This window comes from Lampetra fluviatilis, chromosome 54 (genome assembly GCF_964198595.1).
Source record: "Lampetra fluviatilis chromosome 54, kcLamFluv1.1, whole genome shotgun sequence".
Lineage (NCBI taxonomy): Eukaryota > Metazoa > Chordata > Hyperoartia > Petromyzontiformes > Petromyzontidae > Lampetra > Lampetra fluviatilis.
Window position 1 is genome coordinate 7,420,296 of NC_136328.1, and position 12,523 is coordinate 7,432,818.

Below are 12,523 nucleotides of genomic sequence, written 5' to 3' on the forward strand. Positions count from 1 at the left end.
ATGGGCTAATAGAAATCCAAGGCAAGACAGCAAAATATTGCAGAAAAAGCACCGTAATCCAATGCTGTGTGCAAAAATCCCAGTGGGATGCAAGTCAAACAACAACAACAACCACATGATGAAGGCCATCAGTCTAACTCCGTACTACAACAAACAAACATGGCCAAACCAAAAAACGTTTCGAAATCACCAAAATAAAGCCATAAAAGCAATGTAACAGTGATCATAGAAACTAGATTTGAAGTTTTCGTGACTGCAGGGATCCATACTCTTTGGTTCTTTCGGTAAATTCACGTAGGTATAATTTTATATATATAATGACAACACGCGTTACAATTATATATAGTACACATCAACACGCGTTACAATTATATATATAATTTTCTACCTACGTGACTTTACCGAAAGAACTAAAGAGTATGGATTCCTGCAATCACGAAAGCTTCAAATCTCGTAGATAGGTTCAAAAACATTTTTCTTTTTTAGAAAAAATTACGACGTTTCGATCGCAACACAAGCGATCGTCATCAAAAAAGTGCCTAAATTATTACAGACTAATTCAGACCTTATTGGTCACCCCGTGCTCTTATCAATCTCAACTTTCATCCTACAAAGTTCCATCACAACGGAGAAACACAAACAAATAGACACTAACATTGTTTTCCCCGTATTGAAACGGCTGTACGCCGTATGGACCTGAAAACCCAATTTCCACGTACAAGAATACGGGTAAACCGTATGGGTTGACAGGTATTGTATAGTGTAGTAGTGTAGTGTATAGTAATGTGTAAAGTAGTGTAGTGTATAATGTATAGTAGTGTATAGTGTATAGCAAACATGTCAACCCCTTATCAGTGCCCTACCTTACTACAGACCAATTCAGACCTTATTGGTCACGCCGTGCCCTTATCAATCTCAACGTTCGTCCTACAAAGTTCCATCACAAGGGAGAAACACAAACAAATGTCTATGTTTTTGCCCGTATTGAAACGACTGTATCTAGTATGGACCTCAAAAGTCAATTTGCCTGTACAAGAATACGTGGTAAACCGTCTGGGTTGACACGGTATGTGACTGAGATGACTGGTAGATGCACCAGCTGTGACCACCAGCACCACCAACTCCGACACGTTGTGCAAAGACAAATATCAACGGTTTTATTACCTTTCGATTTAAAGCTTTCGTGACTGCAGGAATTCATCTTCTTGGTTCTTTCGGTAAAGTCACGTAGAATGGAAATAATAAAATAATAAAAATAAAACATAATAAAATAATTCTCACGACGTTTCGGCCACGACTTTACTGAAAGAACCAAGAAGAGGTTTTATTACCTTTTATTTTTGTTGAATTTGATTTTCTGGACGCGTTGTGTGTGAAGGCCGGGGAGAGTTGAAGTCTTATGCGTTGTATTTTTGTCCTGTATTGTTAATTCATGTCAATTCACCATAGGTTCATGGGGGGATGGAATGGAATAGGTTGTAATTAATGTTTTAAAACATACGTGCATTACGATACAATGTGGTCGTGTGAAATGGTATTATGTATATTTGTTTTGCTCGAACCTCTTGATGTGTACGGTCTGAGAACTATATAAGGTAAGGGAATTGTTAATGCGGGGACTATGTAAACGTTTTTTGCTACGTACGGTGCAAAAGAAGTTAATTGTAACGCGTGTTGTCATTCGCGACCGATATGATTAAAAAATGTTTGTTTTTTTTGGAGGTCAACTCGCGTAAATAAATGTTTGTATCGATCACCATTGCACAGCACGTAAAGTTGTCAGGGTATAATAAATAAACCGTGGCCAACTTAACGATTCACCGCTTCGGCAACATCGGTGATGTTGGCGAGCGATCTCACAACGTGCGATGATGATGATGATCTTTAATAGTTGACACTGGGTGGTGGACGAGGATGGAAAACCACGCATGTTATTTACGCGATATGACCGAGCTAAATTTTTTGTAATTATGAATGCAGAAGTTAACGTCGGAGAAGGTTGAGTTTTTTCGGTTTTTTAATTCATAGATCAACTTTATATCCACCGCCGTTTACAGTTTTCTCATCTGGGATGATTAAAACGCTAATATTTAACCACACATCAAAGTAATCAATCGTCTTAATCTCTAATTCAAGTGAGGAGATCGGATAATAGTCACGAGATAATCGATGTTCGTTTAACAGCACGTCTTTTAGATTCTCCGTGAATGTATATTTTTTATTTCCTTCATTCAAGTCACGCAAAGACTAAGTACGATCTAAAATCAAGACTAAAATCACCACCGTGTTATCCTTTAATGTGGCGTTTTGAGATAATTCCAGTGGCGGCAGGCTCTACAATTGCGTTTAACGTTTCAAGCCATCCCACGGGGAGCATCCTTGGGACAACTTAGCCGAGTTAAGTCGGAATCTTCTTTGTTCTACCAGAGTACAAGTGATGGTGTTGTTGTTGTTAGTGGGCAGTCATCTGTGACATTAACAGTGCGCCCGATGGATTTGCGATTTGGCGAGAAGCCCCCTTCTTCATTGATCGTTCTGTTTATGGAGTAAAATATCCTCCTCATTTACTCTTTATTTTTTTCGGTAAAGTCACGTAGGTAAAAAAATGAAAATAAATTAAATCACGAGATTTCAAACATTTCAAACGTCGTGATTAATTTATTTTCCTTTTTTTACCTACGTGACTTTACCGAAAAAAACAAAGCATATGGACCCTTGCAGTCACGAAAACTTCAAATCTAGAATCTTCCTCACTTGTTGTTGGGTAACGATTTGCGAGCGATCATCACAGGGCCGTTCTCCTTCGAGGTGCTCTCACCATTACCGCACTGAATTCAAACGGAGCCCAACCTTAAATTCTTATTGGGCCAATAATGACAAAAATAATGGTGACTTAAAATTTTCGTGACTGCAGGAATTAATATTCTTGGTTCTTTCGGTAAAGTCAGGTAGATATAAAATACAAATAAAATAATTATAATCTTTAATAATTTATATTTTTTATTTTATTAGATTTTTTTTTATCTACGTGACTTTAAAATAAAAAATATTTTATTTTATTTTTATTTTCTATCTACGTGACTTTACCGAAAGAACCAAGAATATGAAAATAAAAATAATGGTGCCGCTTCACAGTTGCGAGACAATATTTAACACCAAATTTTTTTTATTTGTTTAGAAAATCGCTAAAATATGGTAACGTCGACAGAGCAAGCCACGTGCTGAACCAACTCTTGTAGGATTCAATCTTGATTTGAAGCTTTCACGGCTGCAGGAATCCATACTCTTTGGTTCTTTCGGTAAAGTCACGTAGGTATAAAATAAAATAAATCACGACGTTTCGGGCGCAACACAAGCATCCGTCATCAGGTCTTGTGGGATTGACGGCGGTGGGCCATCGTTCGCTGTTAAAAGGGGGAGAGCCTTTCTAAATGTGCCCTGCTGCCAGGCGCCTTTAAGAGCCCCGTTGGGCGACGTTATTTATTTAATTCCATTCGACGCTGGGAATTTTCTCCGCCTCCTCCGGTCCCGTGTGTTCCCCCCCTTCTCCATCTGTCACAGCAGCAGCAGCCAGCCAGCCCCCAACGCCGCCGCCTTTCTCGATCTTTCTATCCAGGGCACCAACAACCAAAAAAACCCTCCCCCACGCAGTTGCGTAGCGAGAGGCGTGGTTTGCTTCTGGCCAATAGCAAGCGGGCACGTCGTCGCCTGCCGACCATTGGCAAACCCAAGCACCCGTCCGAGCGAGAGGAGGGCCAGCCCCCGACCATCGCGCGTTAAGGAGTGGTTTTATTGGCACGCCTCACAAGGCGACAAGTCGACTGGTCCCCCGTCCCCCTCCCGCCATTTGGTAGGGTTCTTGCTGTCTCACCGGAAAACAGCCCCGTTCTCATCAGGTCAGGGCAAGAATCGGTGATTTTAGAGAACGATGTTTCACACATGATGGGGACAGGCTGCCCTGTCGGTCGTGGTAAGACTCCCCGGAGATCTTCCCGAGCTGTTAACCCTTTTATGATTCAGAGGTCTTTGAATGACAAGGTATTTTAGTAGTTTGGACCTTGTTTGTCTGACCCATATGTCGTCACTATATATATGGCTAGGATGCCTGGCTTGAACATATTTTTTTTTGCCAAATAGATTTTCTGCTCAAATTCACATTTGGACGGTGCTCATCTCCTGTTTACATCCCTGAGCCAGTGGTGGAAATTCCCCGTTCCTATGGCAGGGTTGAGTCCACAGAACAACTACTGTTGGATTTGACCATACTTCATACTGGTCAACGTGGGTTGGGGAAGTGGAGCGCCCACAACCATTTCAGGCATCACTTATATTTATCAGCGTCTGGAAATGTAACTGAGATTGCCGAGTTCATGGTGCAACGTGCTGGTGGTCATGTTTACGGTACAAGAGATTAGTTGCAAGTGCTCTAGTAATCGAGGAGGGGTTTACTAATACCAGTGAGGGCCTGGGGGTGTGGGTGGAAGAGATGTAATTAGATACCGGAGACTAATCCTGAGACAAGAGGTGGAACCTGGCAGGAAAACATTTTGAATCGGACGCAACGAGACTTGTTTCCTTGTGTGCCACCATTCATAAGAAAGGACCCTACCACGTCACAGCTTTGTCACCCTTGGGTGCTCAAGGTTGCCCTTCTCACTCCCTACTACCCAGTAGGGCTTCTGCCCACGCATCTCCACTTATCTTGTATTGGCACAGAAAACCCCCCAGGACCTTTGGGCAAACACCCAACAACTAAAGACGGACACGCCAAACTACCGGGAGCCAAATAGAAGGCCAAACATCTGAGACCAAGCACATCAATCTAAACCGAGACCCAGGCAGCCCAAACTGTGGGGACACTGCACAGTCCCATAGTATAGAATTAGCAGCTCTGGATGCCTCTTTTTGGACCAGGATGACTCCCCAGCACACGAGACTTAAGGTTTTAGCACCCTGACTCCACTGCTGAATGCACAGCCTCTTCGGATCATACCACCACCCTTGAAGGGGCAGTTCAAAAGGGTCAGCAATACACCCGTGCACACTCTGCCCTGAAAACAATGGCAGGAAGGCTCCCAGAAACCACGTATCCTCGACGGTACAATATGACCATCTAATTAAAAATCTCCTTGCCAAACTTGTTTCACCGAACACAATGTATATTACAACATGACACGCAAAGTGCAGTGTATCATACACTGAAAACACAAGAGCCACGTGCAGAGCTTACGAAACGTGACAACCTAAGTTCAATTCATGCTAACGGCCACTAACACTTTTGACGATTTTCTGAACTGGTCCTGGGCCTCCCTAAGGTTGACTCGGCCTTAAATAATTACCTGGTGCGGTGTATAAACATTGCCACTAGGTGACTAGGGAGACAAAGGTAGCTGGGTGTGGTGCTGGCCAACCCACCGCTTTGTGTCCCGTGCCGGCCTTCATGGGTGCTTGCTAACAGCACCTTGCCCAAAAGTCTGTTAGGCTATATAGGGGATCTTTGTCTTGTTGCACTGGTGCGTCAAGTGGTTCATCAGCCTCTTGCACCGTGCCAATTGTTTTGAAATCCCCACTACATGTTCATCCCTGGTATCTTCGGTTTTGGCACAGCAATCGTCCTGGGATACCAGGACAGAGCTCCACTGCTCCTGTCGGTTCAGGGGGCAGGAGACAAAAAAAATAATCACACAACAAGACATGCATGCCCATAGCTGTTGAAAGTGATGTACTATTAAATATATTATAAAGTACAATAGATGGTTTGAAGTTTATGCTAAGGTCCCATTGCTATTGGAAAGTGAACTGGAATGTTTTACAAACTAGGCAGGTTGACTTGGCACCGACTTCCCCTGGTAGCCTTACCGGCCAATCCAGCACTAACCACACTGTGCCGGTTCTCTTATATGCTACACATTCACAATCCTCTCCCACTACCTTTTCTTCCTTTTTTCAGACGTTGGAGAGAAGTTATTTACATATATATTTTAACAAGGCTTAAATAGCTGGGCTAGATCATGCTATCACAAGATAAAATATATAACATTTGTAATTTCTGCCCTTATTTGCTCGATAGAAATGCAGTTCAACTAAGCAAGAACGTCATCAGGATATCAGAAAGGTTACTACTAATGAGAGGGGGTCGTTAAGTCCAATAGTATGTTCATGCAGGTAATTACAGAAAAGCTTGAGGGCAATCAGAAACCAACACCGACAATTGTTGTAATTGGCAAGAAAACGTGTACACTCTCTTGCAGCTTGCATGTCTCTGGGATATTTGATGGCAGAACGTTCGCAAGTATAGGGAGGTAGGTAGGCCTCGGCAAGGTAAGGTAAAAGTTAAAAGGTAAAAACAACGAGCCTACCTTTACCCTACCTTTTACTTTGCCACAATACCATCACTCTACCCTACCTTTTAGCCTTTAGCAGGTAAAGTAAAAGGTAAAAAGCAACGAGCCTACCTTTACCCTACCTTTTACCTTTACCCCATACAAATTGCCCGATTACAGGGTAATTACTGGGGTACTACTACACGTGAAAAAGGTTTATAATGGTAAATGCTAGGTAGAGTGCGTTATTCATATAGAATACTCTCGATGATTCCAATTTTACACGCTTGTTGTCGTTGTTGTTGTTGTCATTGTTGTTGTCGTTGTCGTCGTTGTTGTCGTCGTCGTATCCTCATATCTTGTAACTCAATTTTAACCCACTTCCCAATGTGGTATCGACTGCAAACTTGGTATACTTATGTCATACTGATGACAATATATTCTATCATAAAAAAAATAAAAAAAATGAAACACTTTTTTATATGTTGTGTTTCGGATTGGGTCTAATTGTCCACGCTCAACTGACGTTGGCTGTAATTGGCCACGGTCCCTTACGTTATGGCAAGCTTTGGGGCCACTTCCTGGAGTCGTGGAGTTCTGCCATTACTCGTACGCTACATTTCATTAAAGCGTGTTTTAAAAAAAGTATTTTTAAATATAACTTTTTAAATGGAGGCCACGGACTGCGCCACGGAGCTTTTAGCGGTAAACAAGGTACCATATTTACCGGGTAATACTGCGCGCTAACTTTACCCTACCGGGTAATTATTCCATGCTACCTTTACCCTACCCTTTACCTTACCCCTTGGCATGTTGACACCTTTACCCTTTGTTATTTGGTTCTTTCGGTTAAGTCACGTCTAAAGATAAAATAATAAATTAAATTAAATAATAGAATACGACGTTTCGATTGCAACACAAGCAATCATCAGGTATAATGAAATAGCGACATAAAATCTAACCAGAAAACTATAAACAGACATATTAGCAGACAGATATCACCAAGATACATAGAGAGAGCAACACAGGTAACAGAGAGAGGTGATCGTCTCTGTGGGGTGGCCTTAAATAGACAGAGGAGGGCGGACGCAGAAAGAGGGAGGGGGGTTAGAGAAAAAATTAGCATATCAATGAGTGGACAACAAAACGTGGTGCTGCAAGTGCGATGACACGGCAAGCAAGCCTGAAAATCAGGAGAAGGACACACTAAAATTAAATAACCTAGCAAAATATCGAAATGTAATGTAATACAACACAGAGGGTCGGTCAACACACAATTAACGCATAGCCTGGTTGATTACGTATTTCAAAGATTGCTAAGTTAGAATTTAAGTGTGAACATTCCAAAGAGAGGACACAGGCAGAGAAAACAAGTAGTCAGAGAGAGAGAAAAAAGAAGATCAGTTTAAAACTTCCCCGTAGAAGTGGTTCAATCTTAATTTTAGAACTTTCGTGACTGCAGGAATTATTATTTGGTTCTTTCGGTTAAGTCACGTCTAAAGATAAAATAATAAATTAAATTAAATAATAGAATACGACGTTTCGATTGCAACACAAGCAATCATCATCAGGTATAATGAAATAGCAACATAAAATCTAACCAGAAAACTATAAACAGACATTTTAGCAGACAGATATCACCAAGATACATAGAGAGAGCAACACAGGTAACAGAGAGAGGTGATCGTCTCTGTGGGGTGGCCTTAAATAGACAGAGGAGGGCGGACGCAGAGAGAGGGAGGGGGGTTAGAGAAAAAATTAGCATATCAATGAGTGGACAACAAAACGTGGTGCTGCAAGTGCGATGACACGGCAAGCAAGCCTGAAAATCAGGAGAAGGACACACTAAAATTAAATAACCTAGCAAAATATCGAAATGTAATGTAATACAACACAGAGGGTCGGTCAACACACAATTAACGCATAGCCTGGTTGATTACGTATTTCAAAGATTGCTAAGTTAGAATTTAAGTGTGAACATTCCAAAGAGAGGACACAGGCAGAGAAAACAAGTAGTCAGAGAGAGAGAAAAAAGATCAGTTTAAAACTTCCCCGTAGAAGTGGTTCAATCTTAATTTTAGAACTTTCGTGACTGCAGGAATTATTATTTGGTTCTTTCGGTTAAGTCACGTCTAAAGATAAAATAATAAATTAAATTAAATAATAGAATACGACGTTTCGATTGCAACACAAGCAATCATCATCAGGTATAATGAAATAGCGACATAAAATCTAACCAGAAAACAATAAACAGACATATTAGCAGACATATATCACCAAGATACATAGAGAGAGCAACACAGGTAACAGAGAGAGGTGATCGTCTCTGTGGAGTGGCCTTAAATAGACAGAGGAGGGCGGACGAAGAGAGAGGGAGGGGGGTTAGAGAAAAAAATAGCATATCAATGAGTGGACAACAGAACGTGGTGCTGCAAGTGCGATGACACGGCAAGCAAGCCTGAAAATCAGGAGAAGGACACACTAAAATTAAATAACCTAGCAAAATACCCTTTACCTTTACATTTTTACCCGGTAAAAAGGGTAAATTACCTTACCTTGCCGAGGCCTAGAGGTAGGGGAATGGTGCCAGTTCAGTGTTTCGGTTATGATGGGCATTGAGTTCTTTAATTGTGCATCTATTAGTTTTGTGTACGAGCTCCTGGACTAGGCTAAAGCACAGTGATAGGGCGGCAGATCGCAGAACATTAGCTGAAGCATCCCACATCATTCCTACACGTTTCTGTAGCAGGGTGATTCTTGATTTGGTCTTTTTACAGATCTGTTTTATGTGAGGTTTGAAAGTCAAACGTCTATCCATGATAATCCCTAGACATCTTGGAATGGGGCCATAGTGAACTGGGCTGCTATAGAAGGAGACATCAATGGTGGAATCTGCTGCATAATTGTTGAGGTGGAAAGAACGTGTTGTGGATTTGTAGAGATTTGGTTGGAGTTACTAGACTACTAAATGCGGTCAAACGTGGCCGCTTAGTGCTGGCTCGACTCAGTGTCACCCCTTTACCATTCGCACATCCAAGTCATGTCAGCACGGGGCCAGAACGGTAGTGGCGTTTTTCCACTGGCATTTTACTGGGCCAAGCCAGAACCAAGTCATGGTACGCTGACTTCACAAGACATCTGAATCTGGCTCGGAGTAAAGCTGTCTTGACATCACAAATCTTACTTATAAAAGGCATTCTTTGTCTGTCTGTCTGTCCGTCTGTCTGTCTGTCTGTTTGTGTGTGGATGCAACTTGCGAAGGATTTGGCTTGCAAGCCGTGGGGTTTACGTTTTAAAAAAGTAGCCAGGTTCCACGCCATAAGCCGCGTGGTGAGCCAGCGCTATTCCGTTTTCCCATCCGTCAACTTTAAAGTAGTTAAATACAAATTTTAGTGGGGGTTATTATTTAATTATTTCCTTGCGCCACTTCGCGAGCGACACAGCACGCATTTGCGCATGCGCGAAACGCTGACGGGGGTTACCCCTAGCAACGCACACACGCGATAGGTGGAGGGGGGGATTCTCAATTGCGATAAAAATGCAAACAAAAATACACAATGCTGAGGTAAATTATTCACAGTGTTATGTCCTCTTCTCCCCTCCCCACCCCGATGCGTGCAGTTACTACTATAGAGTCGGTAGATGCTACTGCTATAGGCCACACATATTACTGCAGAGCGGTCGGGGGGATCGTGGGTGGGGGGGGGTTAGCAGCCCAGCCCCCAGCCTGCCAAGGTGCCACCTAGGCCAGCTGGGCAATCTAGGCGAGGCCGGGGGCTCTGCGCGGGACGAGGCCTCACCACGTCAATTTTAAGTAAGTGCTAATTTCTTGCTTCTTTCGCTAAACTCACATACATAGAAAACTGATATTTAAAAAATAAGTTTGGAAACATTAAAATAATAATGTTTGTGTGTAGACAACTAATATTTCAAAATTAAGTTGCTAAATATTAAAATATTAAGTGTGTGTCGATGTCCTTGTGTGCATGTGAGTCGATGTGCGTGTCTGCCACAATGTGTGTGTTAGTGTACGTCCGTGTGTGTATAAGTCGATGTGTGTGTGTGAGTCCATGTGCGTGTCTGCGTCGATGTGTGTGTGTGAGTCGATGTGTGTGTGTGAGTCGATGTGTGTGTTAGTCAATGTGTGTCCGTGGTGTGTGTGTGTAGACAACTAATATTAAAAAATTAAGTTTGTAATTTTTTAAATTATAATGTGTGTGTCTAAGTCCATATGTGCGTGTGAGTCGATGTGTGCGTGTGAGTCGATGTGTGTGTCTGCGTCGATGTGTGTGTGTAAGTCGATGTGTGTGTGTGAGTCGATGTGTGTGTGTGAGTCGATGTGTGTGAGAGTCGATGTGTGTGTGAGTCGATATATGTGTGTATCAGTCGATGTGTGTTAGTCTATGTGTGTGCGTAGCTCCATGTGAATGTGTAAGTCCATTTCTTTGTGTGTGTGTCGGTCCATGTGTGTGTGTTTAAGTGAAAAAAATCAATTGTGTGTGCGTGTAAATCAATGTGTGTGAGTCGATGTATGTGTGTGTAAGTCGATGTGTGTGTGTGTGGGTCAATGTATGTGTAATTCGATGTCTCTGTGTGTGTGTAAGTCCATGTGTATGTGAGTCGATGTGTGTTTGTAAGTTGATGTGTGTGTGTAAGTCGCTGTGCGTGTGTGTACGTCGATGTGTGTGTGTAAGTCGATATGTCTGCGTGTAAGTTGATGTGTGTGGGTCGATGTATGTGTGTGAGTCGATGTGTGTGTGTGTATGTCCATGTACGTGTGTGTATAAGTGGATGTGTGTGTATGTGTAGGTCGATGTGTGTGTGCGTAAGTCGATGTGTGTGTTAGTCGATATTTATGTGTGAGTCAATGTGTGTGTAAGTCAATGTGTGTGCGTGGGTCCATGTGTGTGTGTAAGTCCATTTCTTTGTATGTGTAAGTTCATGTGTGTGTGTGCAAGTTGATGTGCGTGTGTGTGGGTCAATGTATGTCTGTGTGTAAGTCGATGTGTATGTGTGAGTCGATGTGTGTGTATGAGTCGATGTGCGTGTGTGTGGGTCGATGTATGTCTGTGTGTAAGTCGATGTGTGTGTGCGTGAGTCGATGTGTGTGAGTGTGTGTTTAAGTGGATGTATGTGTGTGTGAGTCGATGTATGTGTAAGTCCATGTGTGTGTGTAAGTCAATGTATGTGCATGGGTCCATGTGTGTGTACATCCATTTCTTTGTGTGTGTAAGTCCATGTGTGTGTGTGTAAGTCAATGTCTGTGTGTGTGAGTCGATATGTGTGTGTGTGTAAGTCAATGTGTGCACATGTAGTGACTGGGAATGTCACTGTGTGGTGCCAGGCCTAGGAGGCCACGGCGGGATGTATACTGTTGTGTGTACACCCCGGACACGGGGTGTAGTACCAGCCCTAGGGGGGGCTTGGGTGAATGCTGGTTAAGCGCGGTGGCACCACACACAGTGTGCGGTGGGCTCCCGTTGAGAGAGCGAGAGAGTGTCAGCCAGCTTGGGTTACGTTGGGGGAATGATACTCTGGCTGACCTGGGGAAATGTGACCGGACGATACTGGAGTGGGGCCACCGGTGGAGGGGGCCGATAGGTGGTCACATGGTCTGGGAAGAACTCTCGAGAGCCTTCGGGCAAGGGGCGAGAGAGATCGAGAAGGTGGGCGGGGCGAAAGGCGGAGCCAGCCCCAGCCCGGCCCAATATAAGGCGGGCCCTGTGAGGGGCTCGGGGTTCTTACTGTTGGAAAGGCAGAAGATCCACATCAAATTTGAAGAAGCCTCCAGCCACGCGGTCCGGGACCCAGATTGTGGTCCGGACCAGGATAGTGGAACCGTGTCTAGTTCCGCTGTAGCGTGGTTAGTTGGGTGGTCACCACCCGAGAGTATATTGTGTTAATAGCCTCGAGTATGTTGTGCCAATAATTAATAAAACGTGTTGCTCCCTAAGACAATGTCCGCAAATCCGTTGGACTCACTACAACTGGTGTAGGAAGTGGCCAACTTGCGAGGAAATAGCTAGCGGTAGACAGTCATGTCTACACGTCACAGAGTTCGTACATGGGCATCAGACGACGAAGACGATGAAGAGCTAATTCTGCCCACGGCTGTCAATGAAGGAGCAGGGGCGCTGCCAGCAGAGCAGAGCACCGTCAGAGCGTGCGGCGCCTCGCCATCGTTGGAGGCGCTCGTCAGA